The sequence below is a fragment of the Dermacentor silvarum genome, chromosome 4, assembly GCF_013339745.2.
Source record: "Dermacentor silvarum isolate Dsil-2018 chromosome 4, BIME_Dsil_1.4, whole genome shotgun sequence".
Lineage (NCBI taxonomy): Eukaryota > Metazoa > Arthropoda > Arachnida > Ixodida > Ixodidae > Dermacentor > Dermacentor silvarum.
In genome coordinates this window covers 104,466,756-104,486,771 of record NC_051157.2, presented here as the reverse complement: position 1 = coordinate 104,486,771, position 20,016 = coordinate 104,466,756, and the positions used below count along the sequence as shown (strand labels likewise).

Sequence of the window (20,016 nt, the reverse complement as noted above, 5' to 3'; positions counted from 1 at the left end):
GTCAATAACCATAATACGTACCGCCGCAAATATACACAGGCTTCAAGCGTTGAGTTGTACGAACAATGCTGAAAATGTGTTCCTATAATAAAGTTTTACCGCATGGCCTGCAAATTGGTTCTTGGTTCACTGAAGTCATGTTATTCTATTGATGGTCTATAGTCGTATGCACGCCGTCATATGCAACAGTTGTCGCCTTGCGTCACCCTTGAATCACCTGTTAACAATAAGATTGTCGAACTTAGCGTGTCTTAGTGGTTATCCCTCAATCCTTTGTTGAGAGACATCATTTTGTAGTTGGATTCATGATCTGTCTCGTTAGTGAATTTATTGTAAGGATAAGACAATGCCGCGTGCAGTTGTGCCTTTTCGCTGTGCTCTGTTATGTCTGACTAGCGGCATTTTCAAGCTTAGTAGATTAAATAAAAGAATCAAATAAATGCAGCAGTTACACCATTAAACATTGATTTGGAGAGCACAAATTTTTCATGCGCCAAGAAAATGACAACGTAAGGGTGTGTAAATGGTGTCATGCCAATCAAAACGTTTTTTAGCATTGAACGAGCGTGCATCAATCAGCTGCTAAATATCGTATTTGACCGTTTTTTCCCGAAGCTCTACACAACGCCGCCACACGTCGCATTGCGGGAAAAGACGAATACTGTCGAAAATTTTAACAACTTCATATTGAGAATGCTTATTGTAACCAGAAAAAATTGTTTCTGCCGACTTTTTATAGCGCAGCATGGGCTAGAAAGAAAGCAAGTGCTAAGATCCAAAGACAGAGAGTTGATAGACTTTCACTATCCGCTTTCAAAAGCACAAAGCTAATTTGTCTTGTCTGTGGTAAGGTTGTAACTGTTATTTGAGCGACTAGGGGGGTGGGACGTTTTTTTCGCGAGAAAACAAGATAGTAGCCCTGGCATTGTCCGATAAATGACCATACCCTGACAGTCCATGTCTCGGCCGCGCGAGAGTGGAGCCACGTGTGCAACTTTCAACAATAAACGACTACAGCGCAAAAGCTTGCAATACTCGCCTTCGCGCACTACCATTAAATGTCGCACGTTTAATAAAAGGAAAACAAAGATGAAGTAGCACTGTTCTTTTTGATCACCTCGGAAGGGGACTACTTCCAAGAACACCGAACGCAGATGACTCTACCTACTGCAAAAATGTTTAGGTGTTTCCGTCGAACGAGACAGTGACGTTATGTTAATGTATTGAGACGCTGGCCAAAACAAACAGGAAGAAAACAATAAGAGACGGGAGAGAGCGCACACTAGCTAATACCACAATTTTTGGGCACTTGTACTTTCGATTCAATTTTAAAGCTACGGCTTGCGCGAGAGAATATATCCATTTTTCCAACAAGGAATCGACCCACCACCTGAAATTCTCTTTCTGCGTGCTGATCTGCGCCATCCAATAGAAAACCGGATTTACAACACGTCTATGCCACCGTATCCGCAGTGGCAGACACCAAGCTGCTTTTTGTAAACGACACGCTGTGCCCCATTTACTCGAAAAAAATTATCGGCACTCAGTCGCAATAAGACAGAACTGCGTCTGTATTCGAAACTTATATCTGTATTGTGCGTAATAAGTAATAATAATATTAACTACAATAATATTAACAATAATGTCAATTTCGCCCGACAGGTGAATCACTGATTGCGACAGAAATTTATTAGACAGCTGTGCAAACAAAGGTTAGTCTATTTATCAGCTGCATAAACTGCTGTAAACATTCGCTTACTAACTATATTAACCTGCACGTTGTCAAGCGTGCACAATCACACACGAACACATCTCTCTCGATAAGCGCGGACACTCGCTGTCAAAACGATGGCGTGGGGGAGAGCGGCAGCAACAGCGAGCGAATTGTCCATCGTGCTAGTTCTAGCTTCAACGCGAATTGCGCCTAGAATACACCGCACACGAAAACATCAGGGGCGCTTTAACGAAAAGCTATTCCAAACTGCTTCTATTCTATTTTTGCAATCAGGCCTCCATGATTGCTCAACTTCACTTTTCTTCACGCAACGTAAAGGAAAAATATTAGCGTAGCTTGCACGGTAGGCGCAATGCTACAGAGAAAGCGGAGCTGATGGGCACATAGCTAGGCCTGGCTTTTGGGCTAGCCTAAGCACTACCGTGTCATCCCCAGTATGTTCCAGAATTTATTGATCATTTATCGATTATCAATTAGCTGCTGGTTGACTATCAATTGTCTTTCGATGATAGACTAAGCTTAAGTAGTCCCAACCATGCTTAGCTAGACTTACCCAGCTTCGCCAGTTCACAGAGGTATTTGTCATTGGGCTTGTACCCTTTCTGCACTACCGCCAGGATAGGCCCACAATTTCTGTTCGCAGGTTACGGACTACGCTCGGCTTAAACAGCTCCGCTGTTAAAAAACCGCGAGAGCTACTCTCTCTTATATGACGTGTGCACACTAATTATGCATGTGAGACCGAACAGAAAAATCTTATTTTTCGATTCTATGCCTTTTTACCATCAGCCATCCGCAATTGGTCAAAAGTATTCGGGCTGCGTCCAGTTCGCCTGTCTGTCACCTGACATCCAAAAACCGTGAAAAATCACTGCGTCAAAGTGGCGCGTACGCATCAAAGATGCATTATTACGCCGATCAAAACTTCATTTTCTTTTTAATAGCCGGACACTGCCCCGTTTCGACATGAATAGAAGGTGGGCACCCGCCGATCGCTCTGGCACTGGCTAGTCGGAGCTGCCGCGGAGAATGGATTAATTTGCCTGTATTAAAAATTTTGCGCGACATTATATGGTTGTCGAGTCCTTTCAGCACGTAAACGACATCGCTATGTCAAATTTTCTTCACTGAAGATTCGTTTTAGCTGCATTGTTACGTTTTCGTTGCACGCCGACGTGATTTTCTAGCAGACACCGAAAGCTAAGTAAGAAGAAGCAGGGCAAATGCAGACGCCGGCAACACCCTCCTCAACAGGTTATCTACTTTCACAGCGCTAGCCCGGCCCCACCTTACCGCCTACAGTTCTGCGTGCTCATCGTCCTTGGTCAGCCAATCAGGTAAGAATTATATGCCAAGTTAGGCAATGCTATTCCTTTTGAAAACAAACAACAGTGACCTCCTATAAAATAGGAGAGCGTTTCAATAGCCTTCTAAAACAACGCTGCGAGTCACCGCCCAATGCTTGCGTTGGCGGTTACGTAAATTGGACATCAGGAGATTGGAAGGAAAACAGATTGGAATAGTTTTACGTTATAGGGTCCCAGCCATCGGCCCGCCTAGACTTTGTACCCAGCGCAGATCGCTTTCTAGATTGGGACCGCGCGGCCGCGATCAGCCGCGTCATACGTAGCCGCCACGGGAGTAAAACGTCCCCCACTTTCTCTGCGGCCTTGTGCGCGATGGAAGACGGAGCGATTTTTCTCCGCCTTCCTTCCTTGCGCACGCGAGACTAAGCAACCATTCTCTCCTCACGCTCTCACGCTTTCACTTTACCCACACCATACGGCACGCGGCCACGATGTTATCGCACTTGGACATTGTACGAAACATCACGTCGACGACGACGGCGGAAATATACCTGGAGTGTCCATATATTTGCAATCGCAATAAAATTATGTGGATCCGAGACAGTGTGGGAAGCAGAGTAAGCGAAGCTTTCTCTGCTGTTTGCTTTGACTGACGATAGTACGCGGTGATCTTAACAGTGAATGTTTAATTTCTTCAGCATTTATTGCAATGCGAGAGTGGTGAGTTGATGTTAAACGTTACCCTGCGTGCACCTGTTTGTCCGTGTAATACACACAATACACAGAGCCGTTTTCCATAACCTTCGAGATTGAGCCACCAGGCTTCTCAGATGAATCTGGCACGCTTCCCCTCGCACTGGCAACATACGGCATCCGGCCGCGATGTTATCGCACTCGGACTTCACACGGAACATCGCGGCGACAGCGAAGGCGACGCGGATGACGTCTGCGTAAATGCGCCTGGAGTGTACATATAATTGCTTTCACAAAAAAAAAAAAAAGTTGTCGCAGTTTCACCTAAACGGCGAAGCATCAATTGCGACAGCAAATTTGTAGAGAGCTGTACAGAGTAATGATATTAGCTTTATCAGCTGTATAAACTTGGACATGCAGCAGCACCGGCAACACGCAGAACTGTTGTCGACGCCATCGGCGTTTTGCCCGCGTTAGCTCAAAATGCATGCGGCGTTGGTGAGTGTTGCCGGAGCCTCTGATATAAAAAAGTTGTCGCAGTTTCACCTGAAAGGCGAAACAACAATTGCGATAGCAAATTTGAAGAGAACTATACGGAGTAATGATAGCAGCTTTATCAGCTGTATAAACTTGGACATGCAGCAGCACCGGCAACACGCAGAACTGTTGTCGACGCCGTCGGCGTTTTGCCCGCGTTCGCTCAAAATGCGTGCGGCGTTGGTGACTGTTGCCGGAGCCTCTGATATAAATAGGCACTTGGTGCCGCAGCTAAACGTCGCCTCCCTTCCCTCCTCCTCCCCCCCCTTCCCCCACGGCCTTTCGCGCGTCGGAAGAAGGCGCGTTTGCTAAACATATATGGTGATTGTAGAGGAGGAAAGAGACGGCTACTTCTGCAGCCCTTAAGGGAGCACAGCGCAGAACGCGCGTTTGTTCTCCGCTGTGCGTTCACTCCCCGTGAAAGCGCGCGTCCCTCGCGCCCTTTCACTCGCAAATAGAGCGTTCGGCTGGCGCTGAGCCGTGCTCCCTCAAGGGCTGCAGAAGATAGCGCCAATCCTTTCCCTTTCCCTCAAGAACCACTTACCTACCGGCGACGATTTCATCTGTATTGACGTCATACGGAACCTCACGGCGACGGCGACGGCGACGCCGACGGCAGAAATCTGCTTTTGAGTGTCCATATAATTGCTATCGCAATAATAGGCACTTGGTGCCACAGCTAAACGTCGCCTCCCTTTCCTCCCCCTCTCCCTCCTCCCCCACGGCCTCTCGCGCGTCGGAAGAAGACGCGTTTGCTCCACATATATGGTGATTGTAAAGGAGGAAAGAGACGCCTACTTCTGCAACCCTTAAGCGAGCACGGCGCAGAACGCGCGTTTGTTCTGCGCCGTGCGTTCACTCCCCGTGAAAGCGCGCGCCTCTCGCGCCCTTTCACTCGCACATACAGCGTTCGGCACGCGGCGACGATTTCATCTCTATTGACGTCATACGGAACCTCACGGCGACGCCGACGGCAGAAATCTGCTTTTGAGTGTCCATATAATTGCTATCGCAATAATAGGCACTTGGTGCCGCAGCTAAACGTCGCCTCCCTTCCCTCCCCCTCCCCCACGCCCTCTCGCGCGTCTGAAGAAGGCGCGTTTACTCTACATATATAGTGATTGTAAAGGAGAAAAGAGACGCCTACTTCTGCAGCCCTTAAGCGAGCACGGTGCAGAACGCGCGTTTGTTCTCCGCCGTGGGTTCACTCCCCGTGAAAGACGCGCCCCACGTGCCCTTTCACTCGCACATACAGCGTTCGGCGCGCGGCGACGATTTTATCTCCAAATGACGTCATACGGAACCTCACGGCGATGGCGACGGCGACGCTGACGGCAGAAATCTGCTTTTGAGTGTCCATATAATTGCTATCGCAATAAAAAAAAAGTTGTGTACGGGAAATACCGCTGCCATAAACTAGAAGCTTGTTTCCTCACAGTACGACTTACTTTGTGGAGAAACAAACGCATTGTATGTTTTCTTCGTATTTCCAAGCGATTTGGTGCGACAGCATTTAAAAGCCCGGAATCAGGTTAGTCATGTCCGAAGGACTGTCAGACCAGTGTTTTGTTGCGCTACGAGGACATTGTAAGAATCATCTTACGAGAGGAAATATTCCCGACAAGGCGGGGCTCCGAGAAGTATTGTCAAGTGATTACCTATTTGCGCAGCTAAGCAATCGTGTGGCTCACAGCAGGCCCTACAACAATTGACCCGGTGTAGTTCAGCGGTTGCGGCTCCACTTTCTCAAACCTTCACAACCTTACCTTCGCGTATAACGTGCGAGATTTGCGTACACTTAACAGGCACGCATAATTTTAGTTATACTTCCGAACTGAAAAAAGAAATCACGCAGAAACTCCTCTGGAAGTTGCCTAAGTATGCACAAGCATTGTGCCGCTTGTTAATCGCCACGCAGCCCGGTCTCATTATCAGTGTTATGAAATTTGATTCGGCTTGCATAAACCCTTATTAACCTTTATCGATCGTTATCAACCTTATCGAACACGATTCGACCCTTATCAACTATTATCGGTGCTTATCAACCTGGATGTCCAGCTAAGCTGTTGCAAAACTACCACTACAATTGCTGAGGGGGGCATGCAATGTTTTATTCATGGTTCGGATGTTTGTTTTGAACTTGTTCTTTACTGGAATATGTGCCGTTCTGTGTATTGTATGGGTGACCTCAATGAATGTATGCGCTGTTCGCTTCACTTCGCTGAGCGCTTGTAGCCTCTGTCTTACGTGGTTATGAGCCATTGCATTCGTCTTACGTTACGGACGGCCAAATTTCTCATTTGGTAGGCATAGAAATGCTTATGCATTTAAAACTAAAATGGCATCGTTCATTAAACGAGACGAAGCTGCTGATTTTCGCTGTGACACGGGGACTCTCTTTTCCTCTTTATTTCGTTCCGTCACGCGTTCTATAGATCATAAGTTTTCCCTTTCAATTTTTTACACTGATAATATTCAAGCCCTCGAATTGTCGGCACATTGCACTGTCAAGTAAACACAAGTAAACACAAGTAACAAGTGCTCTATTTGGCGATGTCCTTTTGTGTCAAAAATTTGCGTAATAGTAAATCTTTCTAAATACCTTATCGTTCTAAATACCAAATGAAACACTTTACCATGCGCCGAAACTTGAGAAAAAGGGGCACGCGCAGCCGTTCTTAGTGCTTCGATGGCACTCCATAAAGCCATTTGGCCCGCTCCTTCTTGCAGAATCTGACACCATCATCTTTCCTTATACGCCAGGGCGCAAATATGCATCACAGCTGCACATTCGTGTCCATTTTTAGCATGGTCCACAAGCACTTTGCCATCAATTCAACGGCGGACGAATCTTTTGCCCCTGTAAAGATGCTTTGCCGCATAGAAGCCAAACAAAAGCGCCCCAGGAAAAAAATCCAGCCAGCGGAATAAACCCAAACTGGACTTACATATACAGAGAGACCTACAATATGTGCCACTAGAGTGCAATTAGCGGATTAGTTTTTACTGTGCTGCAAATGACGTTTTAAAAATCACCCCATGCATTTTAAATGGGTCTACAAAAGTGCCCCAGGAAAAAAATCCAGCCGTTGAAATTAAACTACACTCGACATATAGCTTGAGAACGATGTCGGCATTGAGTGCCTAAAGTGCAAATCGCGAAAAACCAGCCATTGCTCAGCAAACAATTTTTAAAAAATGCTGCCCATAGAGTTACACCGATCGCATCGCCCCAGGGTCGGCTTCACCGCAGTAGTCGATGTCCCAGATTGCTGGACTTGTTTGCGAGGTAAGTGTCAAGAAAGTTTAGACTATCGCATCGTGTTTTTCATTTAAATAAGAAAGTATTCTCTGACCCTCGCTCACGTATCTACGTTCGCTCACGAACTAAGCACTGTACCGATGCTGAGTAGCCTATGGTTTGCGAGCGCGCGTCGCATAGGCTTTTGCCGTTTTGATCGGCGCAGTCTATGCGAGTAGTACCCTTATTTTCAGAACTGATGAAAATGCTTCGCCGCGAAATAGCCTTACATTAGCTACAAATCGTCATGTAAACCACCTATTTTACTTTTTCACGGGAAGCACACATCGTGTGTCTCTTGTTTCTTTTTTCCCCTCAGTTTCTTTTTTCGCTACTGGTTATTACGGACTAAAGAACGCAGTGCTTCTTCTGGGGAGAGCGGCTGTTGTGTACGTGGCAAGCGAAGCATTCTGATTTTCTCTATTCTCAGCAAATATCTTGCTGATCTCAGGTTGTTACGTTATATAGCTGATTTTTTAGACGAATATATTTGTAGCGTGGTGCTCGTAAGCCGATGGTCATTCGTGCTCATTCCCGATCTTAGTGGGTACTGTGACAGTCTTTAAATGCCTGTGCACGGTATGCCCAGGTGTAGTAGAGTTAGGGGGCATCATGGGACCAAAATGTTTCGGCGCTTTCTGGCATGGTGTCTGTTGTAGCCTGTGCATTTCTTCGAAACGTGTGAAGCGAGGTAATACAGCATTACTTCTGCGAAAGTTTATTTTTAAGCCCTGTAATGATTTCTCTGTATTTACAAGGCAACTTTTCATATCAATAATCACTTTTGTTGTTTTACTTGTACTTAGAAACACTTTGAAGAGGACCAGTACGAGGGAAATCGACAGGATGGGCGCCGTCTGTTAAAGTCAACAGCCCTACATCATCATGGACTATATTTTCGAAGTGAAAAACATTGCTAATCTGTATTTGACTGTCTTAGTTTCATTTACGGTTTGTGTACGCGATATGTATGCAGTGTTGTTTATTTTTTCAATGTAGTTATCAGTGTTCTAATGGTTATTTATAAAATGTTCTGTACTCGCCATCGATGTGTTTGGCTGATGCGACGTATTCGATGGTAGCTGATGTATCCTGGCTGGACATCTTGATTGATATTACCCGCGGTTGCGTTTTCTTGTTTGCATTCTTGTTTTCGATTTATATTGTGTGTAATAAGGTTGATGTACTCACTTGAACCCCCCCCCCCCATGTAATGAATAAATTAAAAAAAAAGTTGTCGCAGTTCAACCTGAAAGGCGAAGCATCAATTGCGATAGCAAACTTGTAGAGAGCTATACGGAGTAATGATATTAGCTTTATCAGCTGTATAAACTTGGACATGCAGCAGCATCGGCAACACGCAGAACTGTTGTCGACGCCATCGGCGTTTTGCCCGCGTTCGCTCAAAATGCGTGCGGCGTTGGTGACTGTTGCCGGAGCCTCTGATATAAATAGGCACTTGGTGCCGCAGCTAAACGTCGCCTCCCTTCCCCCCCCCCCTCCCCAACGGCCTCTCGCGCGTCGGAAGAAGGCGCGTTTGCTCTACATATATGGTGATTGTAAAGGAGAAAAGAGACGCCTACTTCTGCAGCCCTTAAAGGGACACTAAAGAGAAACAGGAAGTTCAGCTGGAATAAAAGAGGGACCTTCAGGAATGCATGCCGTTTTTGTTGGGTGCAAAAATATGAGTTATTAGCGGAGAAATTCGTAAACAAAGACCAAATATCTCTTCCTCAATTTCTCTCACCCTAGATTTGGCGCTGAAGCAGTGTCGTCACAGATTGCATTGCTCTCAGCGAATCAGAATGCGCCATGATACGTCACCGCTTGCGTAAACGGCCGAGGCGCTGGGCTGGATGCATCATGGCTGCATGCATGGTCGCTGCGTTTGCGTTCGCCGCGATGGATACCGTAGCTGCCGCTGAACCTTGCAACGAAGAGCACGCCAGGAAAGCAGGACTGCATTTCAGCGATATTCAGTGAAACGGAGCGCGAAATGATCCTCTGTGTTCGAGCGGTAGGTGTTTCCGCGTGCAATGGCGGTGAGCCGCCGGCCGCGCCGGCGGAATGCAGAGCTTCGTTTTCGTCGACGGGAGGCGAAGCGTCCGGTCCGCCAGGCGACGATGTTCCCGACAGAACAAGCGTAGAAAGTTGTGCACGTACTCGGTATGGTTATTTCGTGGCTTTATTTAATGACATTCAGCACTCACCAAGCCGCCAGTTTGCTGCTGCAGGGGCACCGGTAGGAGGTTTGATGAAGGCCGCATTGAGGGAACAGCTGCTCGAGAAAGGACTGGCCTCTGAGGCACGCCAAGATACTTTCCGAGGGCAAGATTATACACATAATGCGAGGGCGAGAAATGCAGAGAGCACACCATCGGTTTCTCTGGCTCTTTTGCCGTTTTATCATCGGCAGAGCACTGAGCCATTGCGAACGCCGTGGAGCCGGGGCTCTCCGAGCGACGCCACATGAAAGGACACAATCGAGTCAACACTGCCGCTGCCCCTGATCAAGCGCCTTGGGCCATTTATACAGCCCTCAACACTACACACACGAGGCATTTTCTGGCTGTTTCCCGCGAAGTCAACGTTTTTCGAGCCATGCAACACACACGCAACCAAACACCGTAGAACGAACAGGCGCGCGCGACGATGCATTGACCAAAAACGAAACTACGAAACTATCACGGCCGCATGTATCACCATGCCTTCTTATTTATTTAATTTTGTGCTACACTTGTACTTCCTCGCTTGAAACGATTTAAAAAGTTGGCAAATGCTGTTTATATACGTTTAAGGTGTATTTCATTCTGCATTTTATTAACAGCCATAAATCGCTCTCGACCAATCGCGACCGGCCTGCGTTTGTAATCTCCGACGTCACGACACGTAGTGCGGGAATTTCGAAGGGGCGTCAGCACCTATTCTTCAGTTTTTCGCCATTTTCTCGCTCATTAAACATCTGTTTGCAGTAAGAATGGTATGGCTGTGATCGTGAAAGGATAATCTACCATTTAAGCTCAACTTCCGGTTTCTCTTTAGTGTCCCTTTAAGCGAGCACGGCGCAGAACGCGCGTTTGTTCTCCGCCGTGCGTTCACTCCCCGTGAAAGACGCGCCCCTCGCGCCCTTTCACTCGCACATACAGCGTTCGGCGCGCGGCGACGATTTCATCTCCAAATGACGTCATACGGAACCTCACGGCGACGGCGACGCCGATGGCAGAAATCTGCTTTTGAGTGTCCATATAATTGCTATCGCAATAAAAACTCTCACTATCCCGAATCTTGTGTCGAGCCTACCTTGCGAATTTTTTTTTATCTCGTCTTTCAACATAACCTTCAGGCGCCACACAGTACATATAATTTTTCATGTACATATCTCTTTCATGATTGATTGTACTAGACATTATAAGTAAGTGTATTTTGTGCATCGTTTGGTTTCTTGTGTGTACTACGCAAGATTGACACAGACAAGTCATGTTACATGTTTCTCTACAGCACTAACTAAACCTTTTCACATCGCAGTTATTTTCACACCAGCTTAATCCTGTCAGCACACAGTTTTGTGGGCAAAAAAGCAAAATTGCGCGTAGATATCGTCAAATAATTGCAACGAACGCGAAGAGCACGCGCAACGCAAGGGAAACTAACCGCCATGCGCGAGTGGCTGGCTACGGTAAAGGAGGCGTGACGTGTAAACCAAAATACAACAGCGAAAAAAAAAACTTCCACTCACAGGGGGTCGCAAACTTTATATACCAAGCATCGATCGAAGCGCAAAAAAATAGTGCGTATTTCAAACATACACACGGCATATTAAATGTAAATTGAATTAGGCAACTTGGGGCATGTTCCCGGCGCCATACATTCACGTCTTGGATCTTCGACGAGTTAACGGCTATTGGTTATAAACATGTGCAGATGCGATACCGATAAAAAAATCCTCATCAAAGCAAAGCACTTGGAAGTGCGCCGCGAGTAACACTATTTATGAACGCAAGCGTAGCTGTGTCTCAGCTAGTGTGACTCAATATGGCGGCGCCAGCGGGGTTGTCTCCACCCTGGACGGCGGCGCTGGGCATCGAGGCACCCTAAGAATGGAAATACGATGAGGTCAGGCGAGGAGGTTAAACGGCACCTCCTGAGCAGTACCCACAGGTATACAGCGTACTTGCGACGCACTTCGAGCTCAACACGTTACTGAAAGCTGTCTTCTCCACAATAAGAATACTTGTGGGGAGAATCACGCTTCAAGAATATCCTTAGTTTCGCAGTAGTAGTAGTAGTAGTAGTAGTAGTAGTAGTAGTAGTAGTAGTAGTAGTAGTAGTAGTAGTAGTAGTAGAAAACTTTATTTGGTGTTTTGTAACGAAGTCCCAGAGGGTGGAGCCCTCAGTCCAGGGCCCCATTTGCTGCTGCTATCCGGCTGGCCCGGTCGATCAGGTATCGCTGGTTGTCGAAGGCTGTGCTGGAAAGATCGGCTTCCCACTGGGATGGGGAGGCGTTGGGTGTTCTAGGTAGGCCGGGTGGTTTCGAGCATTCCCACGTAGAATGGTAGAGGTTTGGGTGTCCACCAAATAAAGGACATTTTTCGTGCTACTGGCTAGGGTAAAAAAAAAAAGTCGCAGTTGCGCCCGAAAGGCGAAGCATCGATTGCGATAGCAAATTAGTAGAGAGCTATTCGGGGTAGGGATAGTAGTTTTATTGGTTGCATAAACTTGGACACATTGGCTTACTAACTGAATTAACAATTGTGGTGTCAGCGCACACAAGCGAACATGAATAGATCACACTGAATGGCCGCAGCCAACGACTGTCAAAACGCTGGCAGCAAGCGCAGGTTCGCGCGGTCTATCGCTTCAACGGAAACTGAGCGGCGAATGCACAGCGCATAGAAAGGTCAGAGCCGCGTGGAGATAAGAGACGGTGCGGACGACCGGCATTCCCGGGCAAAGCGCAAAGGAGAAGTTGTTGGCAGAGAAGAAGCTGCTCCCCTCCCCCCTCTTCCCGCTCTGTTGCTTTCGCGTGGGAGATTGAGTGGCAAGATACGCCTTTGGTGCCGGAGCACAGCGCCGCCCCGCCTCCCTCCCTCCCATACCCCCACGGTCTTTTGCGCGACGGTCACGTTTGCTTTCCGCCGAGCGTTCGCTCTCCGTGATAGCGCGCGGGGGGGTTCGCCCTCCGTGGTAGCGCGCGTCCCCCGCGCGCTTTCGCTCGCACATACGGCGTGCGGCGACGATTTTATCGCCCTTGGAATCTATACGGAACCTCACGGCGACGGCAGGAATCCGGTTGAAGTGTCCATATAATTGCTATCACAATAAAAGTATGGCGGAAAGCAAGGCTGAGGAACGTATTAGTGTGGAGCTGGCGCCAAGCGGCTGCATCTGCACGGTTTAGCTTCACGTGTGATGGAGGGAATGTTCTACGGGATAGTCTGTGGTGTTGTAGTATATGCGTGTATGTAAGTGGTATCGTTTCCACCTTATCTGAGTTGGACTGGCCTTCCACCGGCTCCTGAAGGGTTAGGCCTCGGGCTGTCGCATGGACGCGCTCATTGCCAGGGAGAGACGCATGCCCAGGTGTCCAGACTAGGTGAACTGGTGGAATATTTTGCTTCTTGTGTAGCATTTATGAGCGATCGGTGAAATCCGTCCTTGTGCGTAGTTTCGACATGCTTTCTGGGAATCTGTAAGAATATATATAGGGTTGTTCGTTTTCGGGTTTTATATTTTTTCAAATTCGGGGGGTAAAAATCGGGCGGTATTTTTCAAACTGATATTCGGGGAAAAATCGGTTTTTTTGCGAAACCATTCCTTACTTCGGGTTTTTTCGGGTTAAATATACGGTTGTACTTATCAGAACTTACACTGAGCTTATCAAAACGTATCACGGGCTTTTTAAGTATAACACGTTAAATTTGGTGTTTCAAGCTGGTAATTGGGACAGACACCAGAGTATTATAGCAAATACAGTATACTACCCGAAATTTTGTGTTTGTTTGAAAATGAATCAGTGGTGTTTGAAAATGAATGAATCAGTAAACATTGACTCTTAGAAATTATACATTTTATTCTCGAAAATCTGGTCATCGATTTTTTACACGTCCTTGTTGACATACATTATCATCTGCATGCGCAACATGTCAGTCTCCATTCGAGATCTGTCCGGTCGTTGAACATATCTCAGCTGGGAGAAATTTCTCTCCACATCACAGCTACCATTAGCTAGGCACAACAATGTCAGTGCAGCTTTTGCAAGCCTTGGGTAGCGAGAAGTAGAGTCATGCCAATACTCGATTAGTTCGACAGCTGGGTTTGTGGGGCTCGCTTCCAGCAAATACTGGTTGAACTCGTCATTAAGGGAATCTACATTGTCGGTTACGGACATGAACAGAGGTCGGTAGTCCTCAAATGACTGCCCCAGCAGACGCTTCTGAAACGGATCAAGGACGGCTCCCAACTTCCACAAAGTTAGCTGGTTTTCCTCTTTTTCTGAGACGTTCCGTCCAAGAGTGCAGCGCCATTTTGTGGCGAGTTTCGTGCAGAACTCTTCAGAACATGTTTTTACTAAATGAGCGCTGCGCTTGGGTAACATAGACAAAACAGCTTTGGCCTGATCGCTTTTACCGATCATCGCCGAAAGCTCCCCGACAATCTGCTGCAGCTTCACGTTTACCAGGTGATCAAAGCTGGGCATCAAAAGCTTCCCACTTTCAAGCGTTTTCTGGGCTTCCAAAAGTGGGCCGAGTGCATCTCTCATCAAGATTGCCTTCGCATAAACAACTTCTTTTTCAGAAAGTATCCCTCGAATAGCTTCCGCTTTGCTGCTATCATGCGAGCTTTCAGCAAGTTCTGTTAACGAGCTCCACATTTCTACGACTACCACAAGTGCCTTGTAGAAGCTTTGCCATCGATTCGGGACAACAGAAGGTGGCTTCTTAATGTCAGGTCCAAAGAGGCCATTAGAAGAACAAATTTCAGTGTACTTTTGGTAAAGCTTGTTAGGTAGTGGTGAGAAGAGAAGGGGAAGAGCATCAACACGAGTTAGCAGCAACTCACGATTGTGCAGATCGCTACAGGGAGGTTTATTCGGGGAGAAATCGGGTTTAACCCGATTCTCCTGAAACTTGTTCGGGGTGCAAGAATCGGGTAAAATCGGGTTTTACCCGAAAACGAACAACCCTAAATATATATGATCTTATCTGGGGGTTGAGCGCTGATGGCGAGGGCTATGGCACATTCTTCCGCTTCCGTGCAGCTGTGAGTGCGTATTGTGGCTGATAATACTGCTTCGCCCCTCAAGTCGGCCACCGCTACCACTTTAGCTGTAATGTCGGGGTAGCACGCGGCGTCTGTATAGGTGTCGTTGCCGTAAGCTCGGTGCAGTGCCATTGCACGTGCAGCGCGCCTGCCTTTATGGTGTTCGGGGTGCATATTCCGAGGTATGGGGGCCACTGTAATGTTTTCTTTGATGTTTGGTGCGATTGACAGGGGCTCTTGTGGGGCAAACTCTGATGTTGGGTAACGTAATTGTCTGAGTACGTGCCTTACTGTCGATGTACGTTTCAGTCGTTCGATCTGACTGACTTTCTGGGCTTCGAATAATTCGGCCATGGTATTATGCAAACCAAGCTGTAATAGTTTGGCTGTTGAGGTGTAGATAGGAAGGCCTGTCGCCGTTTTCACCGCTGTTCGTATGAGGGTGTCTAGCTGGTTCGTTTGTTTTATTGCGATAGCAATTATATGGACACTTCAACCGGATTTCTGCCGTCGTCGTCGCCGTGAGGTTCCGCATAGATAAAATCTTCGCCGCGCGCCGTATGCCCGAGCGGAAGCGTGCGGGGACGCGCGCTATCACGGAGAGCGAACGCTCTCAATCTCCCACGCGCAAGCAAGGAAGCGGGAAGCCAGCACCGGAGGGAGCGGGGGGGGGGGGGGGGGGCGCTTCTACTCTGCCAACAACCGCGCTCGTCGCTCTCCCGCACCGTCTCTTATCTCCACACGGCTCTGACCTTTGTATGCGCTGTGCATTCGCCGCTCCGTTTCCGTTGAAGCGATAGACCGCACGTACCTTCGCCCGCTGCGGCGTATGCGCTTGCTGCCAGCGTTTTGACAGCCGTTGTCTGCAGTCATTCAGTGTGATATATTCATGTTTGTTTGTGCGCGCTCGCACCACGCTCGTTCATTCAGTTAGTAATAGTCGGGCCACATTTTCCAGCGCACGCTACACATGCAATGCTGCCCGGATCGGCAGTGCAGCGCTACAGGTGTGTCCTTTCGCACGCGCTGCCCACGGGAAGTGCTTCTCATCAACACCACCGTTTCACACGCGCCTTCTCGTGGTCATCGAGTCTCTCTTCATGTCGGTCTACTTTTTTTATTGCGATAAAGACTTGCCGTTAAGGCATAATTCTTGATATGTATGTGTATTATATGTGTGCTGTGAGGCCTGTGTTGTGTATAAATTGAAGCAGTGTTTTGTGGAATTTGTTATCGCGTATCCAGCGGTCATAGCTGGTTGTCACACTGTAGCGGAGGCTGGCTTGTAGTAGGAGACGCGAGCGTTCCGATTGTAAACCAGTACATGTCCATATTAGATGGTATGCATCTGCTTCCATCACAGGGACGGAGCAGTACGGACACGTAGCACCCAGTGGTAAATGCGACCAGTTCCACCTTGAGATCACAGCCGGTGTAAGGGCCACCCCGGCCCGAAGCCTCCTAAGCACAACTTCCTCCGCCCTAGTAAGGTGAAGGGGGAGGGAGCAGACACACGGCGGGATAAGAGCGCGTGTGTCCTGCCGGAGAAAATTTTTACGGGCGCGGAGCGAGTTAAGGGGTTGAGGTGGGAGGGGAATAGACTGAAGGTCTGGATTAGGAGGGCAATGTGCCTGCTGGTCAGCAGCAACTGTTGTGAGGGTTCGCTGCATGGCCTTGAATCCAGTGTACCTTGACGCAAGTAGCTGTTTTTCTAGTCATAGTGTGTATTGTCTCGCAGATTTCCATCGCCTTGTCAACCTTCTTCAGTTCCTGAATAGCCGCTAAAGAATCAGTGAAGATATCTAGTTGTTTGATGGTAGGCAGCTTAGATGTCGCATCTTGCACAGCGTCGTGGATGGCTTGAAGTTCCATTACTAGAGCGCTGGCTTCCGTAGATAAATAGCGCTGGTGGCCGCTGATCAAATTATGCGTAGTACTAAGGAATGATGTCCTCCCGCCGTCTGGGAGAATAGCAGCATCCGTATAGACTTTGCAGGTGTTAGCGCATGACGCATCGATGATATTGTGGTCGTCAATAATACCTGTTGTATCGCTGCGTCGTAACTTCGTTGGCTTATTATTTGTGATGCTGGTGAATTCCCAGGGAGGCATTGGATAGGACTGATTGTCAATCCGAGAGCCGCGTTGAAAATGAGCATGCAACGCAGCGACAGCCGGAACAAGTTGCTTTTTTATTTCACGTGCTTTTTCACGTTGCAAAATTAGCTCTGCAATTGTGTTGAGCTGGGCATGTTCCTGTAAGGTTGGTATCGGAGTGATGCGTGGTAGTGCTGTGATTGTGCGCATAGCATCGCGATTAATCGTCTCTAACTGTGCCAACTGTGCCAAAGTTAGCCTTTGAAATTGTGCCTGATATAAAATTCTTGGCTGCAAGACTGCACGTACCAGCCGTCGAGCTACGTCAGTACGAGCTCCAGCTGCTTTTGCTGCAATGCGACGAATAAGGTGAAGTGTTTTTGTCGAAGTCTGTCGGATTTTACGGAGCCAGTGTGCACCACTGCCGGACTGGTGAATATCGAGACCCAGTATGCGGACCTCAGAAGCCTCAGGGATTGTCACTGCGCCGAGTTTAAATGTAAAGGGTTGCTGCGTGATTCTTGTGCGTCCTTTCTTGTTGGCCACCCCAACATAGCTTGATTTTTGGGCGAAATGTCCAACCCTGCTTTCCGAGCGTAGTTGTGCAGAACATCAAGGGCTTCTTGAAGCTGTTGAGCTTGTCGAGATACATCTTCATGCACGGACCACAAAGTGACGTCATCCGCATAGATTAAAAACTTCACGTCTGGAATCTGGTGTAGTTGCCAGGCTAGAGGCATTAGAGCAACGTTGAAGAGAAGAGGAGCTAAAACCGAACCTTGTGGGACTCCTCTGTTCGATGTGAAATACCCTTCTTGCCTTCCATCTACTCTAATCGCAAATGTGCGTTTATGAAGAAATGAGTAGATAAATCTTATGACCCGCGGTGGAAGTCACAGGTCGATGAGGTTGGCAATAATGATTTCATGGTCTATATTGTCATAAGCTTTCGTTATGTCTGTTGCTACTACCGTGCGCACAGCGTGACTGTGTGGTGAAATCTGTAAAACATCGTCTGATAAGATAGAAAGACCGTCTTCAGTTCCCAAGTAAGAACGGAAGCCAATTTGAGCAGGATGATATTTGTCATGGCGTTCAAGCCACCAGGAAACACGTGTGGCCAGCATCTTTTCAGCGAGCTTGCAGACAGTTGAGGTTAGTGAAATTGGGCGTAAAGACTGCAGGTTATTTGGAGACTTTCCTGGTTTCGGAATCGGGACAACAATTGAATGCTTCCAATTGGTGGAACGTTTCCAGTCTCCCATACTTAATAATAACACGAAGAAGCGCGTCGAGAGCTGCTCCTTCCATGTTCTTGAAAACCTCATAAGGAATACCATCGGGTCCAGGTGTTGTTCGTTTCTTCGAAGTTTCAATCGCCGCTATTAGTTCGGCCATGCTGAAAGGGCTGGATATTTCGGATTCATCAGACTCATCGATTTCGGGGCAGTTTATAGCTGACGCGTGATCGTACTTCGGGAAAAACGCTCTAGCAGCGTGTTCTGCAAATTCATGTGGCGAACTTTGCATCGCTAACCTAACGCTCGCTGCAGGGTCAGGTTGCTTATGACCGCGTTCCATTGACCGAAACGTACGCCAAAGTGCTCCGTTTCCAATGCCCGATCCAAGATTCTCCCACCACTCATACCATCGTCGTCGAGAAAGTTGCTTTTCGTGACGACGCGCCTTCGCCGCTATATGGTTAGCACGTGCACGGCTACCTGGTACATCGGGATTCCTCGACGCATACACTTCTGCCTGACGTCGCTTTGCCCAAAGTTGCAAAAGAGCGAGGTCCGGTTGAGGTTGTTCCTCGTCAACTGTGGTTATAGTGGTGTTACTCCGGAGCAGTTCTTGCAAAGCAGGAAGAATTTCCGAGGGCTCTGAGGGTACTTTATCAATCGATGATTCCCGAAACTTATCCCAATGCGTGACTGTTACTCGTCGTCGAATCTTCTTTATGCACGTTCTACGCAAACCAATCATTATTGGCATATGATCACTGCCCCAGGTATCTGGTTCCACCCGCCACTGCGGCATTCCAGGGCCCAACCACCACGTGAGGTCTGGAGCGTGTGTTCTAGATACTGCGGGTACAGCACAGGTAGCCACAGCGTGACGGTTCAACAGTGTAAAAGTGGCATCGCTCATGACGTTTTTAACTTGACATCCTCTTCGGGAGTTCTACTTGTACCCCCATTCTGTATGTGGAGCATTAAAGTCTCCACCCACGAGAATAGGAATTCCCGGGTACGTAGACCGTAGATGGGCTATCCACCCCAAGTTCAAACGTGTGCGCTGTGGTCTGGCGTAGAATGACACTAGAATGACAGGAGTCTTCACTGGTCGTGCCAGGACCCCGACAACTTCTTGATTAACACTGCACCATGGCTCCAGATCAATCACTGTGTGAGCAATATGCGATGATACATACACTGCAGCTTTTCCGGGAGCTGAAGCCATTGTAGTAGCACATCTATCTCTAATAGATGGGTTATGATACCCATTAAAATTGGACAGGGAGCAAAGCTTATTATGCTCTTGAATAAGCAGTGCCCATACATGTAGCTTATTATATTGAAGCTTGGTTTTAATTTCTCCTAATTTGGAGCTTAGGCCCCGACAATTCCACTGTAGAATTCCATCCTGTGACAGCTGTTGCAGAGAATTAGCCATGATGCAGACAATCCTGAATGAGCAACGTTAGTTGAGCAAGTTGATCTAAAACTGCTGTCGAAACAGCTTGGTTGACCTGTTGTGCCGGACGGGATCCAGGCTTGACAGTGGCATGTGCACTGGTTGATGCCGTCCAAACAGCTTGGTTGACCTATTGTGCCGGACGGGATCCAGGCGTAACAGTGGCACTCGCGCTGGTTGATGCGTTACGTGTTGGTCCTGTTTTCTGACGCCGCAGAATTACCAATTCCTTGTGTTTGCGAGTCGCTCAATCTCTCTGGCCAGTGCGTCTATCCGAGCGTCAATGTCATCACGGTCATCATCCGACTGATGCAGAGGTTCCGGTAATTTCTGTTTCTTTGTCTGCGACTGCTTGCCACGTTTAAGAGCAGAAGGATACAGTTGTGTTT

The 20,016-nt window shown here is 47.8% G+C and overlaps 1 protein-coding gene across 1 annotated transcript in view; it reads right to left on the bottom strand.

Annotated features, from left to right (window-relative positions):
* The window catches only part of LOC125944996 (serine/arginine repetitive matrix protein 2-like), a 91,979-nt gene that overhangs the window by 57,638 nt on the left and 14,325 nt on the right, over nt 1-20,016 (bottom strand). The window lies entirely within an intron of this gene.